This window comes from Perognathus longimembris, chromosome 12 (assembly GCF_023159225.1).
Source record: "Perognathus longimembris pacificus isolate PPM17 chromosome 12, ASM2315922v1, whole genome shotgun sequence".
In the NCBI taxonomy this organism is placed as follows: domain Eukaryota; kingdom Metazoa; phylum Chordata; class Mammalia; order Rodentia; family Heteromyidae; genus Perognathus; species Perognathus longimembris.
The window spans coordinates 17665474-17679890 of record NC_063172.1 but is presented as its reverse complement, the minus strand read 5'-3'; the positions used below and the strand labels follow the sequence as shown (position 1 = coordinate 17679890).

General features: G+C 37.9%; 1 pseudogene; it reads right to left on the bottom strand.

Annotated features, from left to right (window-relative positions):
• LOC125360585 overlaps positions 1 to 12443 on the bottom strand; it is a 33500-nt pseudogene extending 21057 nt beyond the window's left edge.
• Positions 12444 to 14417: the final 1974 nt, after the last annotated feature.

The window sequence follows — 14417 nt, the reverse complement described above, 5'->3', positions numbered from 1 at the left end:
TTTTCTGTATATGTGGTGCTGGGGAATCGAACCTAGGGCCTCGTGTATCCGAGGCAGGCACTCTTGCCACTAGGCTATATCCCCAGCCGGCATGTGGTTTTTTATTATATATTTGGTTTCATAAATATTAAAATCTTTCTTTTAACCTTTAAAAAAAGTAGCCAAGAGCATATATTTTGCTTCTGATTTAGCCAGACTCATGTTGTCTTGCTCAATTCCCCTCTGTAATGATCACATCATGATGTGGAACTTATATTGTGTCTGAGCCTCACAATAACCCCATAGGATACCATCCATTGAAACTACACCAAGGAGAGATTAAACAATTATCCAAGACCACTCATGTGTAATAGAACCAATCGCTACTGATTTCTCCACCCCCACCCACATTCTAGTCCCATTTTGTGTTCCCACTATATCACAGCATAATGTAACTCCATATCTGACATTCCAAGATGAGAAAAGGTGACTAGCTCTAGAACTGTGGTTAATATTTAAAATTTAAATATATGTAAAATTTGAATATGTATGTGTATATTTAAATTTTTTTGATAAACATTGTCAAACTCCAAAGATGTCAACAGGGTCCCATTACAATAACAAAATGAAAGTGATTCCAGGGTTATTTCTGAGTGACATAGGAGAAAATTTTCAACTGTTAATCTTAAATGCTATTGCTATTCTAGGAGAGAGGCACTTGTAAATAATGGAAATCCCAACAAAAATGCTATTTTGTTTGGAAATGAATTTGTGCTTCTGTGAAGACCTACTCAGAGATATGTTTACATCACATGTCTTCAGTTGACTGTGTAGCTGCCTAATTCAGCAGCTAATTCAGTCTGCTGGTGGCCAGTAGAAATATGGGTTAGATAGCATGATGAGGGGTCAAGAATCTACAGCTCAGAGAAAACTGTCTCTTGCCTTTGAAATGACTATATAGATGCTCCTTTTATTTTTATAGGAAGTAGTCTTGTCCTCTAGTTCATAGAAACTGTGGCTGTTTGCTAGGAAGAAGTTCTGTATCCCAAACCCCAGAGCTTCATGTCTTATTTTGTGTATCTGTTTGTTGCCCGCAGTTCCAGTCTAGTCTTTCTTATGACACTCATAAGCTCAAGTACTTCTTTCATTTTGTGTCTTTGATCCTGGTTTCATCTTGATCACGTGATTTATTCCCTTTATAACCCTGTGTTGTCAGGGTATGAGACTATTAAGGAGACAGGCAAGCCCATGTCTGGAGAGCTTGTCTGCTATGTTAGGAATGTAAGACATGTGGCAATTTACCTACTTTTCTTAAACTCAGTCTCCTTTCCAATAAAAACAGGGTGATATAGAGTTACTCGAGAATCAAAAAGACGATATCTATGAAGTATTCTGAGCAAATACATGTTTTGCTAATGGTTTTCTTTTCTGTCCCCATGCTCAGTGGCTTAGTCATCAAAGTTCTTTCTTTGTAAGGTTTCTTGAAAACTCAGTAATCCTCATCCTAAAATTTGAAGGACTAAAAAGGCTTGGAGGTTTTCTAATCTCTTGAAAATTTTAGTTTGATATCAGAAAAAGAAACTGTGGTGGAATCTCCAATAGCCTCTCAATGAGGGGAGATTTAGAGGAGCACTAGCTAGATTTCAGAGAGCAGAACACAGAGGCTAGCATTTGCTATTGAAAAATGTTGGTAGAGAAAAGAGGAAAAAAAACAAACCAAGCTACTTTATGAAAATTCTGTAGGAACTAGAGTGAACTTGAAATGACCTTCAAGCACTAAATCAACAAAATACCCTTTGTTTCTTGTCTTTCTTAGATGATTTCAGTTGCAACTCGAATCAAGAGTAGGGACTAGCTACGTTGTGCCTATGTGACATATCATGGGAATTAAACAAATGTTATCAAGTCACCAGTGACCTTAGAGCATAGGATCTCATAGTTGCTTCTCAAGGAAACAGTTTGTACTTAAAGTAGATTCTGATGTTCAGCAAGTATTTGTTCCAAAAGTCCATAAAGTAGATGCTGCTAAATTTTGGCTGTTCATCACATAGTTTAATTTGCCAGAAGACAGAAAAGAGTAAACCAATATGATAAAGGACTTCTGTTCAGCTTTGTAATAGAGAACATAAAATATTTACCTTGAAAAATAGTTGACTGGGTCTACAATTCACCTAAAATTATGGTACCTTTCTCAGGATGTCATGGAAGCGTTTTTTTATCCCCTGTTAGAAAATTGCTCATTTTCCAAAACATGATTCATTTCACAATATCTCTTTGGAAATGAAGCAGGTGAAGTCAATGGACTGAATTTGAAAAGGTAATTTTTGAGGAAAGTCAATGACAATGGATTTGAGTCTGTCGTAGACTGGTTCCTTGGAAAGAGATTTTGAGTCAGAGTATTGCATATGTGAATTCTTTGGAGAAGTACTTTTGGTAATAATACATGCAGGGAAGCGGGAGAAGTAGAATTGGGCAGGAAAAGTCTAAGAGGATGCAATTGGAACACAAGTGTTGGAAAAGCCCATGAAAAATTCCTTGTAGTAGTCCAATTTAAGGAAAGGCAGTTAGGCTTGGGTACCTCTTTAAAAAATTTTTGGTAAAGATGATGTACAGAGGAGTTATAGTTACATAAGTCAGGTAATGAGCACATTTTTTTTTTTTTGCCAGTCCTAGGGCTTGAACTGGGGGCCTGAGCACTGTCCTTGGCTTCTTTTTGTTCAAGGATAGCACTCTGCCTCTTGAGCCACAGCACCACTGCTGGCTTTTTCTGTTTATGGGGTGCTGAGGAATTGAACCCAGGGTTTCATACATGCTAGGCAAGCACTCTACTGCTAAGCCACATTCTGAGTCCATAGCACATTTCTTTTTATAAATTTAAATTTTATTGTGAAGGTGATGTACAGAGGAGTTACAGTTACATAAATAAAGTAATGAGTGCATTTCTTTTTGAACTATGTCACTCCTTCCTTCATTTTCTCCCAGGTTTTCCCCTCCTGACTCCTCTTCCCTCAAGTTGTAAAGTTTTTTTTCCCAACAGTGTCTAGTGAATATCACTGCTGAATTGGTTCACCCTTTGCCTCACCATTTCTGTGCTTCCCCTTCCTCCTTCCCAAATCAGATAAACTTACTTACAAGACAAAGGGTATACTTCTTGGAAGAGGACCACAAGGGCTCAATAGCTATGTGTATGATCATATAAAATGATGCTTATCACAATGAACTCCAAGAAATGGAAACGAGAGTTTTTTTTTAATTGTACTGTTTGCAATTCTTCTCCCCCCTCCCTTAGATACTTTTTATCAAGGGGCCTAACCATGGGCCTCCCTTTGAGGAGGGAAATTATGGAAGACTACAATTAGGAGTCTATAGTCTCTAGTCAGCACTTTGGCCAGCTCCCATGAGGTTCAGTCCAGGAGTCATGGTGACTGGCTTAGAATCTTGTTGGTGACTTTGTGGTTTTGAAGTTGTGGGAGTTCACACAACTCAATTAAGTCTCTGAGACTAACCCCTAATAGTTTTTTTTAGGTTTTACAGGTTTTATTAATGTGTAGGTGATGTTCAATTAATAATATTATCCCATGCTTTAGAAAAAACTATTAATATTTTTCACCTAAGCATATATACATATATATATTTATTTAATGGTCGATTGCCTCTTTATACTTATTTCTTCAAATTCCACTTTATATTTTTAATCCATACAGGGGTGAGAACTCAGTATGTCATGCTTATTGGCTTGCTTGTTTGGCTGGAGCTCTATCACTTGAGCCTTGCCTCCTGCCCTATTTTTTCTGGTTATTTTTGAGATGGAGTCTAGTGAATATTTCTGTTCAGGCTGGTTTTGAAAAAAAGATTTTCCAAAGATTAAACTCCTAAGTGGATAGGATTATAGTTGTGATCTACTGACACCCAGCCAAATTCTACTCTTTTACACCAAACTCTTACCTACTCCAACCACATAGCCTAAAAAAATGAAGTTGATTCACATGGAGAAATTTCTATGAAAACAAGACTGAGAGAAGAGAGAAATATCTTTTTATTACCTAAAGATCCTGAGGCTAGAATCTTCTCTGGACTTCCCAGCAAAGTGAACCAATTATCTTTTTCATTAAACAAGTTGTAATTAGATTTCTGTTGCTTTCAATCAACATATAAACCAGGGTATGAACTTATATTACTTGGGACGTTCATATTAGTTGCCCATACAAATATTACTTATTATACATTTAGCATATATTGTCTTGCATTTTAGCTTATTTAAATGGAAGTTCTATAGAAAAATTAAAGAGATGCAGAGAATTACGAATTGTTTTTCCTACAAAAATACTTTCTAATTTAAGTTTATATGAAACCAGGGTTTCATTTTTCAGGTTTTGTCTTCCTTGCCTGAATAGAACAAATCCTTTTGGTTTGCCCTCTTGTTGGGAGATTCTTTGTAACACTGAGTAGCTCAATGTTTGTGAGACCCCTAAGGTAAACAAGCTAAGGAGTAGATGCTTGAAAATTGAACTCTTTCACCTTGCTTGACATTCCAATCCTGAGACAGAGAGAAGACTGTGAGCTGACAGCAGAAGTTACATTTTGCCCATTCAGCCTTTTGACTCATGGCTCAGTCTGTGCTGGACCCCATGTGATTGATTCTGTACTGTGCTTGGGCACTGCTAAACAGATAGTATGCAATTTTGTTGGCAAAAACAAAGAAGCTAGGGATGATACTGGACTTGTTAGGAAAGAATTAAATATTCAATCCTCTAAAACTTAAGTAAGTAAGCCTTATGGTAGTTCATTTTATGTTAAAAGTCTTCTAATGACAAGTGAATTTTAATAATTCAATAAGTCATAAGTAATACCACTGCTTGATAAATGTTTTGGAGCCTTCTGGTTATGTATATTTGTGAAGTGTTAAGAGTGAATGATTTCAGAAGAGTGTGCACAATGTATTCAGGAACTAATACATTCAGGGTTGGGAATATGACCTAGTGGTAGAGTGCTTGCCTAGCATATATAAAGCCCTGGGTTTGGTTCCTCAGCACCACATATATAGAAAAAGCCAGAAGTGGCATTGTGGCTCAAGAGGTAGAGTGCTAGCCTTGAGCAAAAAGAAGCAAAGCCAGGGACGGTGCTCAGGCCCTGAGTCCAAGCCCCAGGACTGGCAAAAAAAGAAAAAAAAAAAGAAAAAGAAAAGAAACTAATACATTAATTGGGTCAGAAAGTTCCCTTGTTCTCTATTCTTTACTCTTTGTAACATAGTAACCTCTGCTGATTTTGAGTTCTGTTGGGGCAGAAATTGTATGAACTTATATTACTTGGAACTTTCATATTAGTTGCCCATACAAATATTACTCATTATACATTTAGCATATACCGTCTTGCATTTTAACTTATTTAATTGGAAGTTCTATAGAAAAATTAAAGAGATGCAGAGAATTACAAATAGTTTTTCCTACAAAAATACTTCCTAAGTTTATATGTTTTTAGTCTGTGCTTTGTGTATTCTTATTTAAGTCCTATTAAAATTATGTTATTTAAATGATAAGCAGTTGTGATATTTTACAAATTAATCTTACCAGCTTAATTTTCCAGATCTAAACTTCTGCACTTAATTATTTTAAGCATCATTATCAGATATACAAACACACACTGGGTCATTAAGGAGATGGGAAGGTTTTGAAGGTTATACTCATGTATGTCTTATCCCACTCCTGGTCTGTTACCCAAATGACATATTTTTTATTAGTGATTTCAGGTTTTTATTTATTTTTTATTTTTATCTTGTTGTTTGCTGGCTTAAAGTCAGTGCTTGGGTGCTGTCCCTGAGCTCTTTGGCTCAAGGCTAGCACTCTACCACTTTGAGACGCAGCTCCACTTCTGGGTTTTCAGTAGTTAATTGGAGATAAGAGTCTTCTGGGGACTTTTCTGCCTGGGCTGGTTTAGAACCATAATTTTCAGTTCCAGCCTCCTGAGTAGCTAGGATACCAGGCATGAGCTACTGGCACCTGGCTCAGTTTTGTTTTAATGAATACCTTAAAAGAGCATATTCTATCTGTAGTTCCTATGAGAATTAACTCATCATTACCAGTGAGTTTTCAGTGGTAGCAGACTGAAGTATAATTTGCTAGTGCTTAACTTAATGAAGCCTGTGGGTTTTGATAACTACAGAATCTTTAACTTCAGAATATTTTAGAAAAACAATGACATGAGCCATCAATATGTCTTCATTTTCCTCCTGGTGAGACTTGAACATGCAGTAAAGATTCTGAAACCATGGTCAGACTCCTAGACACAAACTAATATCCATAGCTTATTTTTTTGTGTGTGTGGGACATTTGTTATTATGTTAGCCTTTTGTTATTGGACTGTCCTTCTTAGTTTCCAGAGCATGGCTGAGAATAATGATGGTACAGCAAAGTCTTTAAATAGAAGAAACCTATTGACTTTGAGGAAATCATCATTGGGTTAACCAAAGGAAGTGAAGAACGGATGGCTGTACTTTCTTGTCCCTTCTCTGTCAGTATTTAGCTACTCATCTGAATGTGTTGAATCTATAATATAAGAATTATAATGGTCATTTTGGTTTCCTACATCTAGGTTTCAAAGTAAATCTTGAGTATTACAAGGATATAAATACTAATTTCTGGAACCAGAATTTGGGATAAAGTTGTAATTCTTCCTAGGGTGATACAAAAGACCAGAAATTGGTAAGGTGAACTTCTGAGGTCCTGTGTGATCAGTATAGCCAAGAAGTCTAAGGATCTCTATTAGTCATAAAACTTTTTGAAAGTTCTCTCCATTGGACTGGTGCTTTGTATTTCCTAAAGTCTGGAGAGACTTAGTGCATATACTCTTGGATCATCATTCTAATCAAAACACAGGTCTTTCCAATCCTTTTCAATAAAGCTCAGCAACCAAACCATTCTCATTTGAACCTTGTGCATACACACACACATATACACGCATGTGCACACGCACACCCCCTGCACCATTACTCTCATTTTATACTGTATACCTTTCTCTGTGCTCCATTCCAATTTCCTTGGAAGGTGAAAAATATATGAGGTACAGGGTTGTCTCTTTAGAATTGTAAAGCCTGTAGTAGGTTCAGTGGGGGATGTTAATGGAGGTTCTATATAAACAAAACAAACAATAATAACAACCTAAAGCTCCCAAAACAGAAAGGAAGTCTTAGGTCAACTTCATTTGGTGAAACAAGAAAGGCATTCAAAATTCAAACTCCTTCACAGAACATTTTTTTGAAGGGCATCTAAGCTTAGACTAAAATCCTTTCCATTAAGTAGGAAATATTTAATATTTAGGTTTTAATATTCAAGTTTTATCATTAGTTTATGCTTTAATATTCAAGTGGCTCTCATTAGTTAATGCTTTAGGACTTGATATTTTGAGCATTGCCATAGGGTGAGTCACTGAAAATTCAATACTTCTCAAGTCCTTACTGGATAGGCTAGCTTCTGACACAAAATGTGCTCTGTGGTTTGGGAGAAGAGGAAGGAGAAGGAAGCATATGAATAAGAAAGAACATAGTCATTAGTCAGAGAGAAGAAAGATGAAGAAGACGATATGGGAAATGGAGATTAAAGTAGATAAACCAATCCAGGAGAGATCTGTTCGCTGTGAAGACCAGAAAAAAAAATCCAACAAACCAGAAATCAAAAGTGGGATACTGACAGACAAAAAGAAATTTGTTTGGGGAAATGAAACTGTAGGTGTTGGTCCAGTTACGTTTGCAGCAAAACCTCAGTGCATGCTCATTAAACAAATGGGCACTAGCAATGAATGGAAGCTATTATTTAATCAAAGGGCTTTTGAGTTAGGTAGATCCATTCCTTTTCCTGCTGAGTGTTAGACATGATATTAGACTGTGGATGTGCCAGACTCCTACAGGAGCAAGAAATCAGGTTGACATAACTACATGGGAGGTGGGGGAGAGAGGAACAGAGAACAAAGTCACTACCAACCCCAATTTGAAGTGTCTGTAGATAAATCAGTCTCTCACTGCCTCATTTCTCTGGGATGCTCTCCAATAACTGCTAGTTTAGTCTCACTTTTGTTGCCTGTTTTGTCATTGAAAACAGATACATTGTCATTTTTTTATTAAACTTTTTTCTTTATTGTCAAAGGGTGGTACAGAGGGGTTACAGATTCATATGTAAGGCAGTGAGTACATTTCTTGTTCAACTTGTTACCTCCTCCCTCATTTCCCTCCTCCTCCCTCCCCCATTCCCTCTCCCCGCAAGAATTGTACAGTTGGTTTACATCAAATGGTTTTGTAAGTATTGCTTTTAGAATGGTTTGTCATTTTGTCCTTTGTCTCTCGATTTTGATATTCCCTTTCCTTTCCTCAGTTCTAATACTCGTATAAACAGTATCCAGGGTACTCAGATGAGATACAGTGGTAGCTTATTAGAGACTGGCGAATGAACCTATGCTTACCACACGTTGACATGTCAAGTTTACAGCCAATGAATGAAAGATGAGACTGATGAATACACAAGGAGTGATTAAAATGTACAAACATGCTTAATGCTGCACAGAAAATACTCACCTTATATCCTCCTTGCTCAGAAGGTAGATATTTAAGACAGAATGAAAGAACAGTATTTTTTCTTTCCCCATTTAGTCTGAAGTTTTACAGTTTATTATTGCAATGAGTCTTATACATGTTTAGTGAGCGTCTCAAAAGATCTATGTCTCTAATTTATGTTATATAATATTCTTTCCGGCTTGTTCTCAGTAGGATAAAGCTAATAAAATAGCGGACAAACATTGAGGTTTAATATATGACAGAGTGGTTGACAGTTTATGATCTCTGTGACCTTGGGTAAGTCCCTTCATTTTTTGTATATCAGCTATTGAATTTACAAAAGGAAGACAATAATAGTGACTATCTTAGAATATAATATAGGGACACACACACACAGAGGCAACAAAGCACCAATGCTTGTGGTTGTTATAGCTTTTATTAAAGAGCATAGACTTAGGAGGTCAGTGGCTAGGTTTGGTGTGGTTTTGTCTTCTAAAATGAAGCTGCTTAAAACTTTAGATTTTAGTTTCAGACACTGCTGGATAACCCTAGACTACAAAGACCTATTACTCTTAAACTGAACTTTTATCTTTGATTCCTCAGGGCTATCAAATGCCGGTATTTTCCATGTTTATATATTTTTTTACTGCACCCCTATCACAATTTCAGATACAATGGAAGTAAGGCACAAACCAAATGGACACAAGCCAGTTGGATGCGGAACTGCTGGTAAGAGGTTGGTAAGGGCCCTGTGCACGTGGGCATGGCATCCTGTCCAAGGAAGCAGAGAAGAGTAAATAAAGAGTGCAAAAATTGTAACAATTTCAGAAATGCCTGTGGAGAAGATGAAGCAAGGTGTCATGACAGTGAGTGAGAGAAGGGGAGATGGAGGCATGCCATTGGCTGCAGGGAAGACCTCACAGAGAATGTTCTTGGCTAGAGGAGAGACTGTATAAGAGATATACCTCTTAAATTTATTTACTTAATGAGCTCCTCTTGGACTATGACACTCTGACCATCAAGGAAGTGAGCTAGACCAGTGCTGTCCAATAGGAATATGACACAAGTCACATGCTTCTAAGATGGTTGTTTTGGGTAGCTACACATTTTCATAATTCATCAGTGCAATAGTAACTAAAATCCAAGCCGATTCATGTAATTGCAATTTCGATGGAAACAGACACACTTATTCTAAAATCTATGTCCAAATGCAAAGGGTCAAGAAAACACAAGGTAATGTTGAAGGAGAACCAAGCTGTGGAGCTGGCACAATCATCTATCAGAATTTATTATGCAATGACAGTAATTAAGACTGTGGTCATGGTGCATAGATAGAAAAATTAATGAACAGAGCAGAATGAGAGTCCAGAAATAATCCCACACACATATAGCTATTCAATTTATGGCAGAGGGAACACAGAACAAAGTTGATTTTTTTGAATAAAGGTAGTGGGTCAGTTGGATAGTCATATGGAAAAAGAATAAATATGAATCCTAGATAAATTGTTGCTGAGAATGTGAAAGCTAAAAAAAGTTAAAGTGGATATAACATAATTTTCAGAATCTTAAAATAGCCAAAGATTTTAAAGCAGATCCGAAAACACTACTCATAAAGGGAGAGATTAACAAGTGAACCGTGTTGACATTAGAACATAATGTTAGCTAACTGAAGATTAGTTAGGGTGGTGCATACGGGATTCAAGTGGAAGAACAGGGGTAAAAAAAAATGGCCAGAAGTGTCAGCCTTTAATATCCATTTGTAAGTGAGAGAGCCTATGTGGATTTTATGACGAATTGTAAAGAGGTGATTTCATATATTATCACTGAAAACAGAAGTATTATCTAATTTACTGTGAACATTTTTCAGCATTTTCAGGTGATTTGGGGTGTTTTTTTAATTTTTCTTTTGTTTGGTTCGATTAGAGTACTCTGAAACATTTGTCTTTCATTTTCTAGCTATGCTTCGCAATCATGGGAAAACAGAAACATGACTGAACTTGCAAATATCTAATGATGTGATCAGCAAGTCATCACTCATGCTCAAGTAGCCAATATTAGTGAAAAAACAAGTCTGCTATTGGGTCAATATTATTTCTTTAATAAGTCATTGTAGCTCTTCTAAAGAGAATGACTTTTATGTGATGTCACTTGCTCTTATAGTATGCAAAAAAGATTGGATTTTTTCCCTTTTTCTTTTTCATTATCCTCTTGCTATTTATTTGCCTTCTGGCTTTCTTCAAATTCAAAATGCATTGCTACTGTGATGAGAAAAAAAGGCTTTATAGCAAAAAAAAAAAAAAACCTTAAACTCTTCCTGCAAATGGTCAAGTGGAACTCCCTACAGTTAGATTACTGAGATGTACAGTCAAAAGAAAGGCTTCAAAATCTGTAGCACTTGCATTGCACTGGAATTGGATTTTTTTTCTAAATGTAAAATAATTTTGATAAATAATATTTTAACATAGTTTTGTAAGTGTAAATATTTTTTATAGTGTTAGCTAATTCTTTGTTCTATGACAATTCAAGAACCTCCTGACTTTGAATATATGCTGAATTAAGTTCCTTTTGAGAATCGTATGTCTTCTGCAAAGGCTTCCATGATTCTCCTGATAGTTTGCACTGCATGAAATCTTTGCCTTCCTTACGGCTATTTTGTTTGCTACCTTGTGATAGATTTTTTTTTTTTTTTTTACTGTTAATGTACAACACCTCTGCTAGAGTAACCAGGATACATGGGAATGATCTCTAATGACCTCTATGATTTTCCACAATCTCTAATATCCCCATGAAGCACACACAGACAGCATTGAGCAACTGTTGAGAGGTCAAACAAACATGTAAGTTTCTTTTTATCTAGGATGGCTTATTTGAGTATTGCACTCAGATAGGAGCAAAAATCCATAGTCTCTAAATTTCCTTTCCTCCCTTGTATGTACCTGTCCATCATTATTATGCTCAGTCATAGAAATAAATGATTTTTACCTTTCTATCAAAGCCCACAGAGGTGAGATGTTTATTTTGGCATTTAGAGTAGTCTGAAAACCAATGCGTCAGAAATCTACAGAGACATCGTGGTACATATGGAACTGAGAGAATTAAAAAAAATAAATTCAGGGTGAATAGCTACAAAGTTGTGTCTTTTAGTAGTGTGTGCTTCATGAGACATTATCCCCATGAGTCTGTAACATATTCAGTTGAAAAGAAGGAAAGGGTTCATTAGGTTTGAGGAATGCTGAGTTAAGCAAAATTAGTTTTCTCTTTTGGACTGTAGAACTTAGTATGCCTTGTGAATCTCCTAATGGAAAATGGTAGTAAGCGGTATTTTCAAATTTCCTTTTAGAATTACAAAAATAGATGTTTCAGTGACTCAGTTAAATAAGGTTTTCTGAGCTACACATTGGAAAGATCATGGCCTTTGTATACAAGTATGATGCGAAATATAGTTTGAGTGAGTGAATGAAGAACAAGTGAATAGTTAGTGAGCTAGGGAACATGCAGCACTCTTTTTATTTTCTAGCCAGTCAAAGCCAAATAGAAGTAATAGCAGAAGTCCAAATACCTATACATCAATTCCTACCTTTTTGACCAAATTCTTTAATTCAGGGGTGACTGATGGAATGTCTCCAGGGCAGAACATCTACTTTTTCTCAGAACCCATATATCTTAAGCTCTCTTATCTAGCTTTCTAATGAGACTTTACTAGCAATCAGTACCTGCCCAAACAGCTGTGGCCTTGCAGCCAGTCATCTTTCAGGGAAAGACGTTTCTCTGCGTAGTGCCTGATGGATGATCTTAGGAGAAGGCAGTGGGCACAAATAGCCTCTGGATGCAGGTTGCAGAGATAGCACCTGGTATGTGCTGCCTTGGGGCTTTTAGAAGGATTCTCTGGACATAAGCCCATGAAACTGTCTCCTTTCTTTCTCATTGCCACGGCACATTTGTTTATAGCAAGCAGCTGTGCTTAGGAGTTCTGAAGGCAAGGCAGGAGGGAGATGTAGGAGGCAGCCAAGGAGGGAACCCTGAGTCCCCATCACAGCAAAGAACAAAGTGTTCCCTCAGTGAATCCTCTGGATTGCAATCTCCGGGCTGACTCTTGTGGGTTTAAGTTATAATTAACTTCCATATATATATTTTAAAATTTAGATTAGTGACTTGTCAGCATTTTGGGGGACTTAGTACTAAACACTGAGTGTAATACGTTATTTATCATCCCTATGGGAATATTTTTGGATGATGGATAAATACAAGTCAAGAGCACCCACACAATCTCACATAACTTCCATTTGTTTTTATGCTTTTAAGAAAGCATAGAGCTCCTTCTGTGGCTCAGCAGAAACAGCAAAGAGAAATGCTTCATGGAAAGCAAGTATGCCCTTAAGAAATTCTGGTGTAAAGAGTTTTTAGATCAATGCTTAAATGAATCCCACGCTCCTAGAAATTGACCTTCCTCTTGCTGTACATGATAGCCTCGCCCATAGGGCAGAACCAAGTTTATTAACCTCCTTTCACCTTGCAATGATGCACTGCAGTGGAGTGAGTCCAACGCTTAGATGAAGTCTCCATAGTTTTGGTCTGGCCCCTTTTAAACGTGCCGTCTTTGACAAACCAATGTATCTCTTTGATTCTTCCTTTCCCAACCTGAAGAATCCAGGGAATGGGGAGGGAAAATGGTTAAGACATTTGCATGTGTTTTACACACATGTGACCCACAGGCCTTGTGCTATGCGTGCTCCATACTTTATCTCACTTAACCCTCTAGAAACACATGAAGTGACACAGGTGGACCCATCTCAAACATAGGAGGTGAGGATTTGGAGAGATGATGCTACTAGTCCTGAGGCCACAGAGGTAGTGAAGCAGGGAGACTTTAATGGATGTCCAGGTGTAGCTGCCTCCCAGCCTGAGACCCATGTGGTAGGAGGAAGAGGAGGAGGAGGAGGAGGAGGAGGAGGAGGAGGAGGAGGAGGAGGAGGAGGAGGAGGAGGAGGAGGAGGAGGAGGAGGAGGAGGAGGAGGAGGAGGAGGAGGAGGAGGAGGAGGAGGAGGAGGAGGAGGAGGAGGAGGAGGAGGAGGAGGAGGAGGAGGAGGAGGAGGAGGAGGAGGAGGAGGAGGAGGAGGAGGAGGAGGAGGAGGAGGAGGAGGAGGAGGAGGAGGAGGAGGAGGAGGAGGAGGAGGAGGAGGAGGAGGAGGAGGAGGAGGAGGAGGAGGAGGAGGAGGAGGAGGAGGAGGAGGAGGAGGAGGAGGAGGAGGACAAGGTGGTGGTGGAGGAGGAGAAGAAAGATTCTTGAAAGCTCATAGTAATATAAAAATCTAAATGTGATGCACTATCTGAGCAACACTCAGAGTGGTTACTAAGAGTGATATCCTACAGGAAGGGTTGAGAATAAAAGTACAGGGTTTTCTTTAATGGGAAATACTGTCCACATTGCCACACCTTATACTAGCCTGGATATAGAAAAGAAGAATGAAACTCTGCTTAAAGATTTCATCGAGCCTAATGTATGAAACTGTAACCTCTCTGTAATTCAGTTTGATAATAAAAATATATTAAAAAAAGAAAAAAAATTCAAATACACAGAAAGTAAAAAAAAAAAAAAAAGCCTGCATAGAGCTGTGTGGGGGAGGGTCTGCAGATGCAGCTCTCATAGTGACTCCATCCATTCTGCCTGAGTCACAAGACTCTGGCCACACCCTCTGTGTTCCTGTGTCTCTGACCAATGAGATACAAGCATTGAGGCCACGCCCATATTCTGTACTGTCTAGTACCACTGGGATTCTCTCTGTTGGCTCACACCACTAGAGCCCTTGTGCGAGGTAGAGGTGGTAAGTGGTGAATGTGCGAATTGAGTTGAGTTTGGCGATATAGTTGGAGATTGACTGAGTTATTATTGACTATTAGA